General features: G+C 43.0%; 1 protein-coding gene and 1 long non-coding RNA gene across 2 annotated transcripts in view; one reads left to right on the forward strand and one right to left on the reverse strand.

Annotated features, from left to right (window-relative positions):
- Positions 1–16998, reverse strand: part of LOC109715031 (protein ECERIFERUM 26-like) — a 38132-nt gene that overhangs the window by 11682 nt on the left and 9452 nt on the right. The window lies entirely within an intron of this gene.
- LOC109715033 lies at positions 13531–14151 on the forward strand. The gene is made up of 3 exons (XR_002217480.1): positions 13531–13750; positions 13823–13954; positions 14030–14151. It is a non-coding gene; the product is annotated as an uncharacterized LOC109715033 (long non-coding RNA).

Raw genomic sequence — 16998 nt, forward strand, 5'->3', positions numbered from 1 at the left:
GGCCCCGGGGCGTGACAATATATATATATATATATATATATATATATATATATAGAAAAATACGCATAAATATATGTTGAGCTAGAATACTATCAAATACGCTAAACCAACTCTGACGCCAGCCAATCGTTTTCGATGATCGAAAGTCCGAATCAACGATAAACAAAGTGGAAGCACGGAGCCCTACATGCATCCAGAAGCATCATAGAAAGCAAATCTCATACTATATAGATATATATATATATAGACAAACAGAGAGAGATGCAAAAATGAACAGCTGAAAATAAATATACTCTAAAAAGTATCATCATTATGGAGCTACTAGCAATCAAGTCATCGAGAGTATACATTTTGATTATAAATAGTCCTCAGATTAAACACTATTCTCACCAAAAACCAACTGATCACCACCTACCATCAAAACGCTAAACCACAAAACGTCTCACATCCAAGGACTAAAAACACACAAGTATGAAACCCCATGATACTATTACAAGTCAATCAAGCCCAAATAGATATAGAAATATAGATATATAGATACATAGAGAGGTATAGATGCATGTACAAAGATATAGATACGTACGTATGTATGGATGGATCCATGTATAGAAAACGAATGAGTGGCAACGGAGTCCGTATGCTATAGATAGCATATCAGCTCAACTCTCTCTCTATATATATATGTATGTATGTATGTATGTATGTATGGTTTATGTGAACCAAAGAGAGGATGGGTTTCGTCGCGAATCTACGATCAGTTCAGGCGAAACAAAATCATGGTCTTGATGGTTCGGCAATGCCGGAAGCGCTGGTGCAGTCCATTCACAAATTCGACGGACATATTTCTTGATATTGCATGATCTTCGAGAAAGGGTCGAAATGGACAAAAATAAAAATTACGCAAAAGCCCCTATATTTTATGTACCGAATTGCGTGAAATCGTACTTTGAGGTGCGTGCGCGCGTTTTACACACGCTGTGAGAGACTTAGCTTGAAATAGTGGGAATCGGAGGACTTACATGCAAAATAGCATCATTGTATATATGCCAACCTAGGGTTTTCATGATCCAAAATCCTAACGCTAGCAGCATTGTACTCAGCTGAGCCCCCAGTCTTCTCCCCTCAATCCTCCGCCTGTCTCGCGCGCTTCCTGGCTTCCGGCGACCATGTTTTGGCCGGCCAAACGCCTCCACACCATCATCCAACCTCTCCCTCTCCTTCTCCACTGCCACATTTCCCTCTTTCCCTACTTGAGAGCAAGGCAGGGTGCTATTTCCTTTTTGGGCCCTTCACCGGCGACAACCCAGACCTCTGGCGACCTTTTCCATCGACCATAGCCTTCCCAAGCGCCGCTACTGCCGTTTGCTACCAACCTGGGTTGCGCGGGCAGAGGTAGCCGCGCCTCCTTACAACTCCGCTGCCTCTTTCCGGTCTTAAGAGACGTGTCGCTGCTGCCCCTTTGTCGTCCTGGCCGCCGCCGTCGCTGACAAACCTTCCCAGGCTGAGCCCTAGCTCGGGCGGGCTGAACTTTTCCCAACATCGCCGCCACTGCTTCCCAGCATTGGCCAAGGTGAGAGTCGCACTCCTCTTCTCCTCCGCACTCGACCTTGAGGTGCGTGCAGGCTGGAGCCTGGTTGCTCATAGCAGGCTCGGATAGGGCTGTTTTAGGGTGGTTTTCACTGTTCTAGGGACGCGAGGCAATTTCGGCGCCTTCGAAGGTGAGCACGGTGACCCCTGGTCAGAGATGATCATAGTACTCACCTTATTTGCTATCAGTGAGGTTCGGATTAGCATGTTGGGCCCAGTCGCTCCCCGTGCGCATCGCTCGTTGAAGTTCAACTTGCTCCCGCGCATTCCACAACAACCCGCAGTGCTCCGGACAGTAAGCACAGCCTTTGCCTTATCGAGGCCTGTTAGCCCGTGTCACGGCTGACCCCGAAAGTACTTGATTAGCGGCAATGAGCAATAAAACCCCTCCAATTGCATGTATTGTTGTGATTACATGTAATAGTAGGGTTTCTTACACAAATTGTCACCTCTCAGCTGCTGTGGGCAGCGTGTATATGTGGTAGATGACCTCTGGATTGATCGTCCAAGGTCTGAAATCCTTCGCGGAGACCAAATATCGGTTTCGATGCATTTTTCAAAGAAATTCGTCAGTAGACGGTTTCGGGTCAGATTTTATCCGACGCTATTGGAACACCCTAAATATTGCCACTGAGCCTTGTTGGCTGGTCACCTACATTATCTCGAATGTCCAAAGACGACAGGTAAGTAGCGGAGGGTTTCAGTATTGAAATTGACACTTCCGAGAACCCGGATTGGAGCGATTATCCGACGATAATCGTTTCGACATGTGACCTTCGTGTTTACTGCCAAGACATCCAAAGTGATGTGTTTTGAGGCAGCGGATGACTCGTAACATGAGTCGGTGAGTTTGGGACACTTCGTCGGTCCCGGCGGCGTCCCGGTGTGATTTTCAGGACTTCGGGCGAGTTACGGAGAACGATTTTTGGGAAATCGATTTCGTGGAAAATTTTGGGGATTGTGAGTGTTGTGTTTTGAGTCGTTTGGGTCGGACTCTGACTCTGCAGACCCTTTGTATGTCTAGTTAACTATCCTACGCATCGTAGGGCAGACGCGACAGTGATACAGATGGGTTTTTCAATCCGAAGTCGGTTTAGTGGTGCACGCTCGGTGATGTTCCCTCCACTCTCTCTCTCTCTTTATGTTCCTCACATTACCTATGATTGTTGAGCCTAACACCATATGACTTCATTATATGATGCTCTACTCAGTTGTTTTTGTATTAGATTATCATAATCTACGATAGGGCGGTTGTTGAGTATATCTGTGCATGATGTGATACCAGTTGTGACCTAGTTGGTCAGTATTTTGATTCTGGCTGTTTGAGGACCTATTCGGTCGGCACACCTTGAGGGGTTGATTGTTGGCTAATTGCCGACAGCTACTGATCATATTTGCATCAATCACCACTGCTCGTACTCATTTTGTGTACACTAGCAGTATGGCCACTGCAACTGTGTTCTTTTTCAAAAAAGTGGTCGGACTTTTGAACCATGAGCCCAGGAGTTTATGCTAGGGTCATATGCCATTTACAGCGGCGTGGCACTTGCCTATGGTTCTTAGACCGACACAGCGGATTCTAGATTGGGTATTTTGGACTGATCGTTCGATTGATTAATGTTATTTACAGTAGCGGTAGTTGCACATCTATTTTGTTTTCTATTTGACATTGCTACTGTATTACTTTTCATAGCTATCTTTTGGTTACCAGTGAGCACACTCGTCCTCGTCGGCTTGCGGTACCCACTGGAAGACCCTTGTTGGTTTCTCACCACACCTCCCCCCCTCCCCCCATTTCAGGTGATCTTGGCAAACTGAGTCTGGACGAGGCATGAGGTGCATACATAGCGAGAGTTAGAGTTTCCAGCTTGGCTACTTATCGGTTTAGTCTCACCCCTCTCGGTTCAATAATGAATTAGATAGTATGTGGTTCAATTTTATCTCTATTTAACTTTATTTGATTTTACTCTGACAATGGCATGACTTAGAATACTAAATGAAACTATTTTTGTGGACTTCATGTGGATTTGTAAAAATAATTTTCTATCCCTCGTGGTAGCTTGCTTTTAAAAGATAAGGGTTTCCGTGTGGAAAATGGTTTTCAAAAAGGTTTTACAGTTTTCGTGATTCTAGTATTTCAAAATAAGTTTTCGGGTGGGAAACGTTTTCAACTGATAAATGTGATTGTATAAAGGTACTTGTGATCGTATGTTGTGAATGGATGTGGTTGTAACTTCTAGGATGTGTGACGCCGTGCAAATACATGAAAGACTCTGTCCGTGTAGACAAAGAGTTCTCTATATTTGTGGCGGGTCTGTCACCCTTGGGGTCAAGGTTTAAAAAAAAAAAAAAAAAAAAAAGGCACTTCCGCTAATTCAAAGCGACGGCACAAAGAATTTGGTCAAAGATTTCTATCTTCTCTATTTTCGTCTTCTCGATTACGATTTTACAAAAAGCTTTTTTCGGTTATATTTTGGAGATTTCATTGAAGCAAGAGAAAGATTGCATTTGTTGGAAAATCTTTCTGATCTTCTAGTAAAATATTCTTTAAAAGCAATTCAAAAGCTTAATTTTAATTTTAGAAAAATTTTGAAAAAAAATTAAATAATAAATACTGTAGAGAAAAGGATAGGATAACTCCTGTAGATCGAGGCATGTAGAGTACTGTCTAGAAGTGAAATTGCCCCTCCACGTGCGAGGCTTTCCGACAATTACTTCAAGGTGGCGCAAGATGAACTTGACAAGCTTTAGGAGTCCAGCGAAATACTAGAAAGCTTAGCGAAAATCAGTGCAAAAGTTCAATAGCGAGAAATAGAAGAAACAGAGGTAGCGGTTAGGGTTTTGTTCTTAGGTATGCCTAGGTTCAAGGTTGAACTCATGCAACCTCCTCTAATATATATATCCAAGGCAAAGATCTTTCTTCAACGCGTCAATTCCATATAGCATGAGATAAGTCTAAGATTATACGGGATACGGATTAGAACTCCCACAAGAATTAGGAATAAGCCAAAAAAAAAAATTAAAATAAACCGAGTACCTGGACAGCGTGCGCCACCCGCCCGGCTCGGCTCGTATGTGTTTAGTCGAGGGCATAACTCTCATTTTCTCCCAAGCAACTAGCTTGCGAATGAAAGAGTATATAAATAATAACAACATACTTTTAGTTTCCAATATGAGACTGATCCTCACATATGAAAACCTTAATATGGGCTCCTAGGTAAGGCCCATCAAGTATTGGGCTGCTCAAAAGGCTTAATAAGTTTTAAATTACCAAAAACCCAATAAAATCTAACAAGATTCACTATAAGACTCTTGATTTTTTTATCTAGAGAAGACATAAGGTATAACCTTGTATTTCTATTTCCTCATATATATATAGTGGAATACATCTCTCTCGCTTTTTTCGTTAACGTAGGCAATTACAGAACCACGAAAAATCTTGGTCTATTTTTTCTGCATTTATTTCTATGGGAATTTGGTTAGATTAGTAATAGATTTCTAGTTGAATTAGGAAAAATATTTAAATCTATTGAATATAAATTAAAATGGATTTACATATTGATTAGAGTATCCATCATAATTATACTGGATTTGGGTACATTTTAGGGGCTTTATTATATATAGCATAGGATGATTAATTAATCAGGAAGTATGTGTTACGATTTGGTTAAATTTTGCAGTTGAATCCTAATTGAATTATGATTAATATTTAAATTTGTTGGAATAAATTAATTAAGATTTAAATATTAAGTACAATATAAATATAATTGTACTAGGATTTGAATACATCTTCCATAGAGCCGTATATATAGGGCCGTGTATGCTAATTATTGTATAGCCTACGTAGTGTACGGCTAAGCCCGAAGCTCTTTTTTGGCGTGATCGTACCAGGGAGAAACTAGGCCTAGTTTTGTGCACCTAGTGCATGGATGCATACGGAAATTTGTCTTCTAGAATTATAAAAGACGAGAGAAGTGTGGGAGAGATTCAAAAAGAGGGCTCGAGTTGAAGCTACTTAGTGTAGAAAGGACTCAGGTGTAATCTTCTTTTGTTTAATGAATCTTATTTTATTCGTATATTTTTTTTTCTTTAATTTTTCTCATTTGTGGTTGTACCAGCTGTTTGCCGAGGAGACAAGTTTATCGAAAAATTCAATTTGACGCTTCTGTTGGTACCAATCAACAACAGTCGGTATCAAAGCGGGTTATAGATTCTCAAAATCTAGTACCAGGCTGAGTACCAGATTCCCAACAATTAGTATTAGAACTTAAGTTTATCGATTCTCAGGAAAGATCAACTGAGGTGGCCACAAAATTCAAAATTGAGAAGTTCGACGGTAAGAACAATTTTAAATTGTGGCAGATTAAAGTACAAGCAATTCTCATACAATAAGAGTTGGAGGCAAAGCCAGCGGAGCTCATGGATGCAATATAGAAGAAGATGGGGTGAAAAGTATTAAGTCACTACAACAGAATTAGGTTATAGAGACACATGTTTGGAACATTTTTGTGTAAGTGTCCCATTTATACCAAAACTTTAAAAAAAAATCTACTAATGTCTAAATATAAAGCTCAATCCAACAAAAATAAACGGTTACCCTACTCAACCCACCCCACCGAGCCGATTTGGCCCGATTACAAACAGAAAAGAAAAAAAAAAGAAAAGAAAAATCGATTACCATCTCCCATTCTTTCCTCACTCAATCCACTGAAATCCTAGACGAAGATCCCTTCCTCTCGTCCTCTTCCGCCACCGCAGCCAACGAGGTAGAGTTTCGGCGGTTGCTAAATGCTTAAATAAGTGTTTGTAAATTAGCAGCACTCTTTTTAGATTATAGCGACACTCTTTAACTCTCACTGTATACCTAGCGACCCCACATATAGCAACACTTTTTAAAAGTGTCGGTAATTTAGCCAGCAACACTTTTTTTGACATATACCGACATTTAAAAGTGTCGTTATAGACCATTTTTGTTGTAGTGGTACGCTTTATCTATCGTTAACAGATGAGGTTCTCTCCTACGTAGCCAGCAAGTTGACACCGACGAAGTTGTGGAAGAAGTTGCAAGATCTGTACACGACCAAATCCTAACAAATAGGCTATATTTGAAGCGGCCACTATTCAAGCTATGGATGCAGAAAACGGCGAGCCAACACGAATATCTAAACAAGTTCAATAAAGTGGTGGCTTAGTCGACTAGCATTGGAGTCAATTTTGATGGTGAGGACAAGGCGCTAATTTTACTATCTTCGCTACTGACGGTATATGAGTATTTAGTGACCAAATTGCTATATGGCAAGGAGACCATAAATGTGTTGGCGGTCACGGCGGCGCTTTTCTCTAATGAGATACGAAAGATGACTCAGGAGTCTAGCATGCATAGCCATGATATTGCTCTGGTTGTAAAAGCGAAGAATGATGCGAAAATATCAGTGACCGCAAAAAGACAAAAGAAGCCGTTATCTGGGTGTAGTTCTTCTACTGTAATAGGAAAGGGCACATAAAGTGTAACTGTCAGAATCTTTAGAATGATCTGAAGAAGTTGAAGCGATAGAAGGAGAAAACTACCATGACGAGGATGAGGAGACATTAGCGATGGCGCAGGCGACAGAATCGAAGATGATCAATTTCGATGTGCTCTATGCAGCGACCGGAGGTGCTAAAATTTTGGATGATGCGTGGGTGCTTGATTCAGCGTGTTCCCTTCAAGTCTGCCCAAGGAAGGAGTTTCTTGCCACCTCTAAGACGATTCGGGTGGAAAGGCTCTGACGAGGAACGGGACGACGTGCAAAGTTGTGGAAGTCGGCACAGTAATGATCTGGATACACGATGGAGTCGTGAAGATGCTGACAAGTGTGCGGCACATTCCTAGTTTGAAGTAGAATTTGATTTCGCTAGCGTGTTGGATTTGAAATGTTGTGATTTTTCAGCTTCAGGTGGAGATATGGCGGTACGAAAATGAGATTGGGTCGTGTGCGAGGCCTACAAGCACAGGAATTTTTATATTCTGAACGGGAGTACAGTCATAATGGGAGTAAAATCAGTTTGGGTTTCAAAAGTTCGTGGAGATTCTGTCGCTCGAGATGGAGTGGCGAATACAGTGACATCGAGCGGAGGAGACAAGCTCAAGGTGGAGCTTGCATGGTAAGTTTGACGTAGCAGTTGAAAACTACAAATCAAACTAAGGTGGTGATTGTTAAGATCTGGTCAGATCTATAGTTAAATCCTAATTGGATCAAGATTAATATTAAAATCTGCTAGAGATAAATTTATTAAGATTTAAATATTAATTAGAGTATAAATATAATTGGACTATGATTTGGGTACATCTTGGGTCGATCCTTGTATATAGGGCCATGTAGTCAAATTATTATATAGCCTAGGTGTTGTATAAGCCCAAAGCTCTTTATTGGTGGTGACTATACCAGGGAGAAGCTAGGCTTGGTTTGGTGCACATCGTGCATAAGTGCACATGGAGATTTGTCTTCTGAAATTATAGAAAAATGAGAGAAGGGTGAGAAAGATTCAAAAAGAGGGCTTGAGTTGAAACTATTTTGTATAGAAGAGGAGTCAGATGTAATCTTCTCTTATTTAATAAATCTTATTTCATCCACATTTTTTGTTTGATTTTTTTCTCTTTTTTGTGGTTGTGCCAGTCATTTGCTAAGGAGAAGGGGTTATGGTAAAAAGTCGATTTGACACTTTTATTGCAAAATCCCAACAACTGGCATCAGATCAACACCAGTTGTCAACGAAGTGGATTACAGATTCTCAAAATCTAGTACCAAGGTGAGTACCAGAATTCCAACAGTACAGCCAAGCCTAAGGTCAAGTTCAGCTCAAGTGGTGAAGCTTAAAGAGAGCCTAGGTGTCCGTACCAAGTTGCAGATAGAGAGAGTCATGGCCATTGTTGCATTCACTTAGTGCACGGATGGGTTCAAAGAGAGTAGTCTTCTAATTTTTTATAGAAGAGGCTTGGGTTGAAGCTACTCTATATAGAAGAGGAGCCAAGTGTAATTCTTCTCTTATTTAATGAATATTATTTTACCTATATATTTTTTGTTTGGTCTTTCTCTCCTTTGTGTTGTGCTAGTAATAGTCTTTTTGTTGAGAAGGTAGATTTATGGCAAAATTCTAATTTGACACTTTTGTTGCAGTATCCCAACAACTGGTACTGAATCAACAGTAGTTTGTATAGGAGCGGATTGCGAATTCTCAAAATTTGGTATCAAAGTGAGTACTAGATTCCTAATAATTGATATAGAGCTTAAGGTTACCGATTCTCGTAAGAGATCGAAGGGGATAGCGATAAAGTTTGATAGCAAGAACAATCTCGACTTATGGCAGATTAAAGTACGAGCAATCTGTGACACCCCAATAGTACACACATCTGATAGGAATGTGATTGGGTATATAAGAGACCATGAACAGTAGTAATAAAATTTGGGCATAAGTATTTCGGGCTGGTGGTTTGGGCCCAACGAGTTATTATTGCTAAAGAGTCGGATCGTTACATTTGATATTAGAGCCAATTACCAGCCAGAAATATAAGATGCAACAGAGTTAGGGTCGGAATGATAGGCTAAGCCAGGGTCTCGGAATGATAGGCTATGCTAAAGTCAGAATGACAAGGCTAGCGAGACAAGTCTCACATTGCTTGGTGACCTTTGGTTGTGTGCATGTGATTAGGCTGACGAGGACGTTAATGCCTAAATTGGGGGAGTTTTTGACACTTCAATAGTCCCACATCAGATGGGAATGGGGTTGTGATTGGTTATATAAGAGACACTAAATATTAGTAATAATAATTAGGTTTAAACATTTTCGGCAGGTGGTTTAAGCCCAATGAGTTATTATTGCTAGTTAGCCGAGTCGTTACACAATCGTCGTACAAAAGAGTTAGACGATAATTGAACGGGAAAGAGGTGAAGCGGGCGAAGGTCATAGATTCAACATAGGAGAAGATAGAGCAGAAGGTATTGAGTATGCTTCATCTATTATTTGCATATGATGTTCTTTACAATGTAACCAATAAGTCGACAAAGAAGTTGTGGACGAAATTGGAAGATCTGCATATGACCAAGTCCCTGACAAATAAATTGTATCTGAAGCAGCGATTGTTCACGTTGTGTATCCAGGAAACAGCGAGCCTACATGAGCATCTAAATGAGTTCAACAAGGCGGTGGCCTAGTTGACTAGTATTGGAGTCAATCTGGATGACGAAGATAAGGCGCTGATTTTACTATATTCGCTACCAGTGACATATAAGCATCCATTGACCGCGTTATTTTATAGTAAGGAGACCATAAGCATGGAGGCGGTCACAGTAGTGGTTCTCTCAAATGAATTGCAAAAGATGACTCAGCAGTCCGACATGCAGAGCCGCGATATAGCTCTGGTAGTAAAAGCAAAGAAAAAGACAAAACTATTTATAACCGCAGATAGACAGAAGAAGCCATTATTCGAGGTAAAGTGCTTATACTATCATAGGAAAGGGCACATTTAGTGCAAATGTCGAAATTTGAGAATAATATGGAGTTGAAGCAATAGAAAAAAATACTATTGTGGACCAAGACGAAGAGACATCAGCGACAATGCATGCAGTAGAGTTGGAGATGTTCGATTTTGATGTGCTATATGTAGCGACTGATGGTGCTAAAATTTTGGATGATGCGTGGCTACTCGACTCGGCATGTTCCTTTCATGTTTGTTTAGAGAAGGAGTCTATTACCACCTGCAAGTTGATCAAAGGTGGAAAATGTCTTATAGGGAATAGGATAGTGTACAAAGTTTTGGAAGTCGGCACGGTGAAGATCCAGATGCACGACGGGGTTATGAGGATGTTAACAAGTGTGCTACACGTTCCTGGTTAAACTTGGTAGGTCAATGACATGATGACATTCCTTCGAAAATAGAAGACCTGATTGGTCGGACATTGTTGTATTTTCGGCTATTTGCAGATGTTGACTATTAAGCATGTTGCATCGATCGCTTCAGCTCATGAGCATTTCACGTACACGAGCGGTCTGATCCACCGTAAGAAGGTTTCTTTTTCAGAGAAGTGGTTGTACTTTCGACTTGTGACCTAACACAGATTATTTCTCAGGTCATATACTTAATAAAACATGTGTGAGATATAGCTTGAGGTCTATAGACCAATATGGTGGATGATTGGGTATGTTTGGACTATTCATCCGGTTGACGCATTTCTATTTTCTATTTACATGTCAGTAGTGGTTGTTTACACCTTCGATTATTGCTGTTATTCCATCCTAATTTTTATTGCTATTGTACATGTATATCTTTTCATTATACTTGCACATTTTTATTCATCTTTATCCTGTAGTAGTGGTTATATATGCATATGATATTCCTTTCCTGTTTCTATTGTTGCTGTAGTTAGTATTTTTGTTTTTACCGTCGATTATCATATCTCTTGTTTGCAGGTGAGTACAGTTTGCTTTCGTCGGCTTGCGGTACCCACTAAAAAATCTCAGGTTGGTTTCTCACCCCCTCTCTTCTCAGGTGGCACGGGCGGTGAGGGTCAGGACAATGCAACAGGACGGTTTAGATACTGGTATCCCGAGCATTGACTATGGACGATTCTTGATGTTCCTGTATTTGGTTTAGTTTATTTCTAGTCCAAATATTGGTCGATTTTGTTGGATTAGTTATACATTTTTTACCTACATATTTAGTCTAACTCTTTTCCTACTGTTTTTCGTGATGATTGATGATTGTGGATTTATGTAATTTGGATAGTTGATTTCTATTTGTGGACGATGTATATCCTGTAGTTACCTTTATGTTAGTTCTTTAGTTATTCTACTCTTGTATCTCCCGTTTCTCATTGTTCTGTATTGTTGTTGTGTGGTTGGTATTTGTATTCAGGTGCTACGCTGTGCATATACAAGAGAGATTTTGTTCGTTTGTTTAGGAGACCTTTCGTCTATGTGGCGGGTCTGTGCGTGTTCCCAAGGGTGTCTTTAAAGGTGTTTAGCAAAAAAATTTCACATTTTTTCACTAGTTTTCTTAAAATGGATTTTCAAAAAGAACCCCAGAGCGTGACAGGGTACTGATTATAATCTTTGTTGGCTTTTCCTAGGTGCAGGTGACTTCTAGAACCATCGGTTGAGTGGGACTCGGGTACTTGGTGAGGTGGATGCCCCATTTCGAAATCAGTAAAGTTGTATATTACTCAGTTTTGCTGTGAATTTCTATTGCTCTGCTACACTCATGGGTAGTACAACTTATCTTAACATTCTACTATTACTTGCGTTACTCTACGTGTCAGCTACGTGATCTATCTATTCTTTGTATTGCTTGTATGAGTTACCATGACTGTTTTTCCGTCTCTATAGTACTAGTGACATGTAGAGAAAGGTTCTATCCAGTGTATCTAATTATAATAAGATCTAGTAGGTCGGAGGTTACTCGTTGCTGAGATTTGACTATATAGGTCGAATCTATATATGACTTGATCTGTTAGGTCGGCAATACTCATTTGCTGGGTTTGGACCTCATCGGTCGGCTGTTCTTCTATGTAAGATTGGACCTCAAAAGTCGATACTTCCTTTATGAGATTGACCGTTTAGACTTATCGTGTTCGTGGTTGAGACCTCAGCATGCTACGTATCTTTTTTCTTGTGTTTAGCATCATGTCCTTTGATACTCGCGTCGTGTAGCATACTAGTTGACTTGAGATTTCCTCTTTGTTCCACTTGTCACCTACAGGCAGGGATTTAACTGTTGAGTCTAAATTGTTGAAGCTTTGAATATACGTATATGACTATAGCTTGTGATGGTACTGTAGATCTTAGTTAGGGTTCATAACCCTAGGTTCTTCAATTGCCAACCGAGTGGGAGGTGTTGTTTCTTAGACAGGGTTTGCCACCCTGAGTGCTTCACTACTAGATTTGATGTATACGTCATTTAGACAGAGTTAGTAACTTTGGGTACTAGTGGTTGTGTCCCTTCAGAGTGTTACATGATTTTTGGTCTTCGTGACCAAGTGGACGAGCTTAGGCCGGATCTTGATGATAGACCATGGTGATTAGGTATACTTCGGACTATTCATATGTTGAATTGATGCGTAGTATCTTTATTTGAGTTGAGCATGTCATTCTAGTAGGCTGTTTGGTTTACAATAGCGGCATCATTTGTATAGTGATTCATGATATTCTATATGTACTATCTTACTACTGTAGTTTGTGTTGTTCTTTCATTTATATATGACTTTCGTTTACAGTAGCAGTATCTTTAGGGTTGCTTGTTCAGGACATTTAATCATTTACTATCTTGCTACTGTCGTTGGTTTTATTCATCATATTAGTATTTTTAATTCATGTTTATAGTAGCGGCATTACATTGTATTTCACTTCATGATATTTATCTATCTATCTTTCTTGCTACTATAGTTAATTACTCCTCATCTACAGTTATTCATTTATCATACTCCTTTTGTTTACCAGTGCATACAACTTACCCTCGTCGGCCGATTGCTCCCACTGGGAGACATATTTATGTGCTTATTACCCCACTGCTTTTATAAGTGTGAGATTCCTGGTGTTTGGCTGTGGGGGCTTGTCGACAGCTCTGGAGAGTGTCGGGACAAGTCCGAGTCGCGTTGGCGTCAAATAGACGCAAAACGGACTCCGTGCGACGCGAGGGCAGCATTCAGCGAAGGAATCTGCGAAACAGCAGATTTTCCTGCTTGCTGTACCGGTACAAGTGTATGCTGTACCGGTACAACCAGCGCGGGGAATGCTTGCTGTACCGGTACAAGGGTTTTCTGTACCGGTACAAGCTACGCGCACAGATTTAGCTGCTCTCGGGTTGGCTCTTGTACCGGTACAGGAGCCCGTGTACCGGTACAAGGGAGTTGGTGGAGGGCTAAATCAGTAAAATTCCACCTCGTTCATGTCACCGTCTTTCCCTCTCTCTATTTATCTGTGGATTGAGCTGAGAGAGAGAGAGTTTTCACCATCTCCTTTCTCTCTCTCTCACTCTAGGCCGGTTGGGAGCACGGTTGAGCCGGGGATTCGCCGACGTCGCGCCGCGAGCCGTTCGAGCGAGCGTTTGTTGCCGGGGCATTGCGAAGAGGCCGGGCGAGGGTGCGTCTTCGCCGTCCTGGACATCGCGCCGAGGATTGTCGCTGTTGAGGTGAGCATTTGGTCGCAATTGCTCCGAGTACTTCGGGTATCGTTGATTTGAGCTTAAGTGCTGTTTTCGCAGAATCTACCGTCGACTGTTAGTATTTCGGCTCGTTCTCCGCGTAGGAGCGTCGGATCGCGACGAAACTTGGTTCATTGGATTCTAGACTGCGAGAGGATTCCACGGAGCCCTCACTTGCAATTTTTGGACGAGGTTAGCTTGGTCGAAACTTGGTCTCTTTCAGCTGCTGTGAACTTAGGCTGATTTGTGATGTTTTGGTCGTTTTAGCTCGGCGACCGGTCTAGGTGGTCCCTGAGGAATCCAGCAGCATCGCGGGTGGCCGAGGCTGAGTTCGCTGCCAGGAAATTGCACTTGAGGTGGGTTACATCGGTTTTATCTCCTAAGTTCATAATCGTCAACATGTATAGATCTTGAGTTTGATAATTTATTCTAGCTCGAATTCATGGATTATATGATAGAATGCAAATCTGAATTTGGAGTATGTGGTAATAAATTAAGTAGATTATATATGTTGGACTTGGAAACTGAATTAGGAGAAAACCTGCGATTTGGACCTGTCACCAGTTTTAACTACCTGATTTAGCTCTAGGAGCCGTTAGAAAATTGTACTGTCGCAGTTTCTTCGAGACGAGTACTCCAGGTAGTTTAGAATGTATTTACACTCGTGCTGGTTCGCCGAGTGGATTTTTACAGGGTCGTTCAGGTCGTTTCGGACTGTTGGGTGCCGTCAGAGTTGACGGTGGACCCGTATCGCCTTTTTGGCGTCAGATTGTGCCGAGGGCACGTTACCTGTTGGTTGTTAGACCAGTTTGAGTCGATTACTTGACTTTGGCTAGTTGGAGCCTGATTGAGCTCGACAGAGATACGCTGCATACTCGGTTGGGTAGCGCCCACGAGTGCCACTCCGGAGTCAGGCTTGTGCTTTTGCGTTGGTGTCGCTCATGCCAGTTGGACTTGCTCTCCACGGACCAGTTAGAGTGGATAGAGCCCGATAGTCGCAACGGGGCAGGGACGGGTGTATTCACAGTCCCGGGGACGGGTATGCTTACAGTCCCGATTGGATTGGGTCAGATTTGACATTTCCTACAGTTGGTTAGTGTAGAGCATGATAGTGTAGTGGATGATAGCGGTAGAGTATGCTTCCTGCTTTCCTTCTATCCTTGCTCCCTTCTGTAGACTTAGTGGGTGACCGATGTTGTTTTGGGCGGTACCCACTGAGGACTACTTGTTTTTACAGTAGTTCTCACGCCCAGTTGTTACTTATGTTTTGCAGAGCCACAGGTGCCGGCTGCTGCATCTTCTGCCGATCAGGATCGAGGCAAGGGCGTTGCGAGCTAGAGCCCTACCCGACAGTCAGAGCTAGAGGCTTTCCCCTACTGCAGGTAGTTTTGTTTTGGAGTTTATGTACATAGTTGTTTAACTCGCCAGTGCGAGTAGCTTTGTATTTTGGATTCTAGCTATGTATATGAAACTCAGATATTTAGCTTATTTTTTTGGGCAGCTCTATGCTACTGTTTGTAGTATTGTATTTCTACTGGTACTTTGACGCTTCGTATACAGGGGAAATTCCTTGTATACGGCGGATTTGTCGGCGTGCCCGGAGAACGAGACATCCGGGGCGTGACAAATTAAGTTGGTATCAGAGCTTTGCTATAGGTTGTTGGGACCTAGGAAACCTAAGTTCGGCAAACCTTAGGAAAGCAAGACGCGAGAGGCGTAATTTATTGCGAAAGTCAATGATTAGCTGTTCTAACTCCTCCTAGAGTGGGGGAGTGACCGAAGGAGTTCCTGTTTTGGCCTGAGGAATTATGTTGGCTGCAGACGACATAATTTTGGAGGAAAACAGGGACCGCCTTCCAGACTTTCGTTGATTGTGTCGAGAGTGTTGTGTTGTATTTGACCCCGATTTATTCCTTTCAGCTATGTATCGTCGTCGAGGTCGACCGTCGTTGCGGGAGCGGGCCCAGTTGGCGCGGGATCATGCTCGACCTTCTGAGAGATCTGAGCAGATGGAGCAGAGTACTCTGCAGGAGCAGGGTGACAGACCGGAGGCGAGTGCACCCCCTGTTGTGTAGCCGAGTGCGCGACCTGAGGCTAGCGCACCCCCTGATCTGAGTGCACAGTTAGCTGCCCTGACCGAGGTGACGAGGCAGCAGGGGGAGTTGTTGCAGAGGTTGTGTGAGAAGATATCTCAGTCACCGAGTTCAGCACCGAGTGTACCAGAGCAGACTGTTTCACCACCGACTACACCAGTGACCGTACCAGCTGCAGCAGTCCCTCCGACAGCAGCAGTTCCAGTAGCGCCAGTTGCGTCGGCTGGGGGGCCAGTACAGTTGACTGAGGCCGAGCAGGAGCGGTGGACGGAGAGGTTGGCTCGTTTTCGCCGATTTGATCCATCGATTTTTATGGCAGATGCACTGAGGCGTGGGTTGTTGAGGGATGGGTCAGTGCGATGGAGAAGCTATTTGAGGATCTGTTCATTCCGGAGGGGGAGCAGGTACCACTGGGAGTACACTGTTTGTCAGGTGATGCACGTGATTGGTGGCGGAGAGCGAGGCGAGACCAGGGACTGGTGGCGGCGCAACTGAGATGGGATGAGTTCTGTGGAATGCTATTTGGGATGTTCTTTCCCAACAGTGTGAAGCAGAAGCTCGAGGAGGATTTGAGGAGACTTCAGCAGGGAGATCGCCCAGTGCAGGAGTACGTTCGGGAGTTTACTCGACTCCTGAACTGTGTACCATTTGCGGCCAGAGATGAGGCGCACAGGGTATACATGTTCGAGCAGGGGCTGAGATCGGACATCTTCAGGTTAGTGCGGGCGCAGAGGTCGAGGACCCTGGATGCGTCCATAGAGCAGACCCTATGGGTGGAGAGAGGTGAGGTGTCGCTGCAGGAGAGGACTCAGATTGTGGGGCAGAGTCAAGACAGGAAGCGCCCCTTTCCAGATCACGGAGGGCAATCGAGCAGCAGACGTCCGCCAAGGCCTCCACGATCACGTTCTCAGGGTCGTGGGTCTTCGGGGCGTCAGCGTTCCAGGGGATTCCGTCAGCAGGGGCAGACTCAGAGGACGCCACAGTGTGTGATCTGCGGGGGACCACACTGGCCTCGGCAGTGCGAGCAGAGAGAGGGCAGGTGCTACGGATGTGGTCAGCCGGGACATATGAGGGCAGCTTGTCCCCGAGCAGCATCTCCAGCACCGTCATCAGCTTCGGCACCACCAGCACCACAGCAGTCTT

Source organism: Ananas comosus, linkage group 9 (genome assembly GCF_001540865.1).
Source record: "Ananas comosus cultivar F153 linkage group 9, ASM154086v1, whole genome shotgun sequence".
NCBI lineage: Eukaryota > Viridiplantae > Streptophyta > Magnoliopsida > Poales > Bromeliaceae > Ananas > Ananas comosus.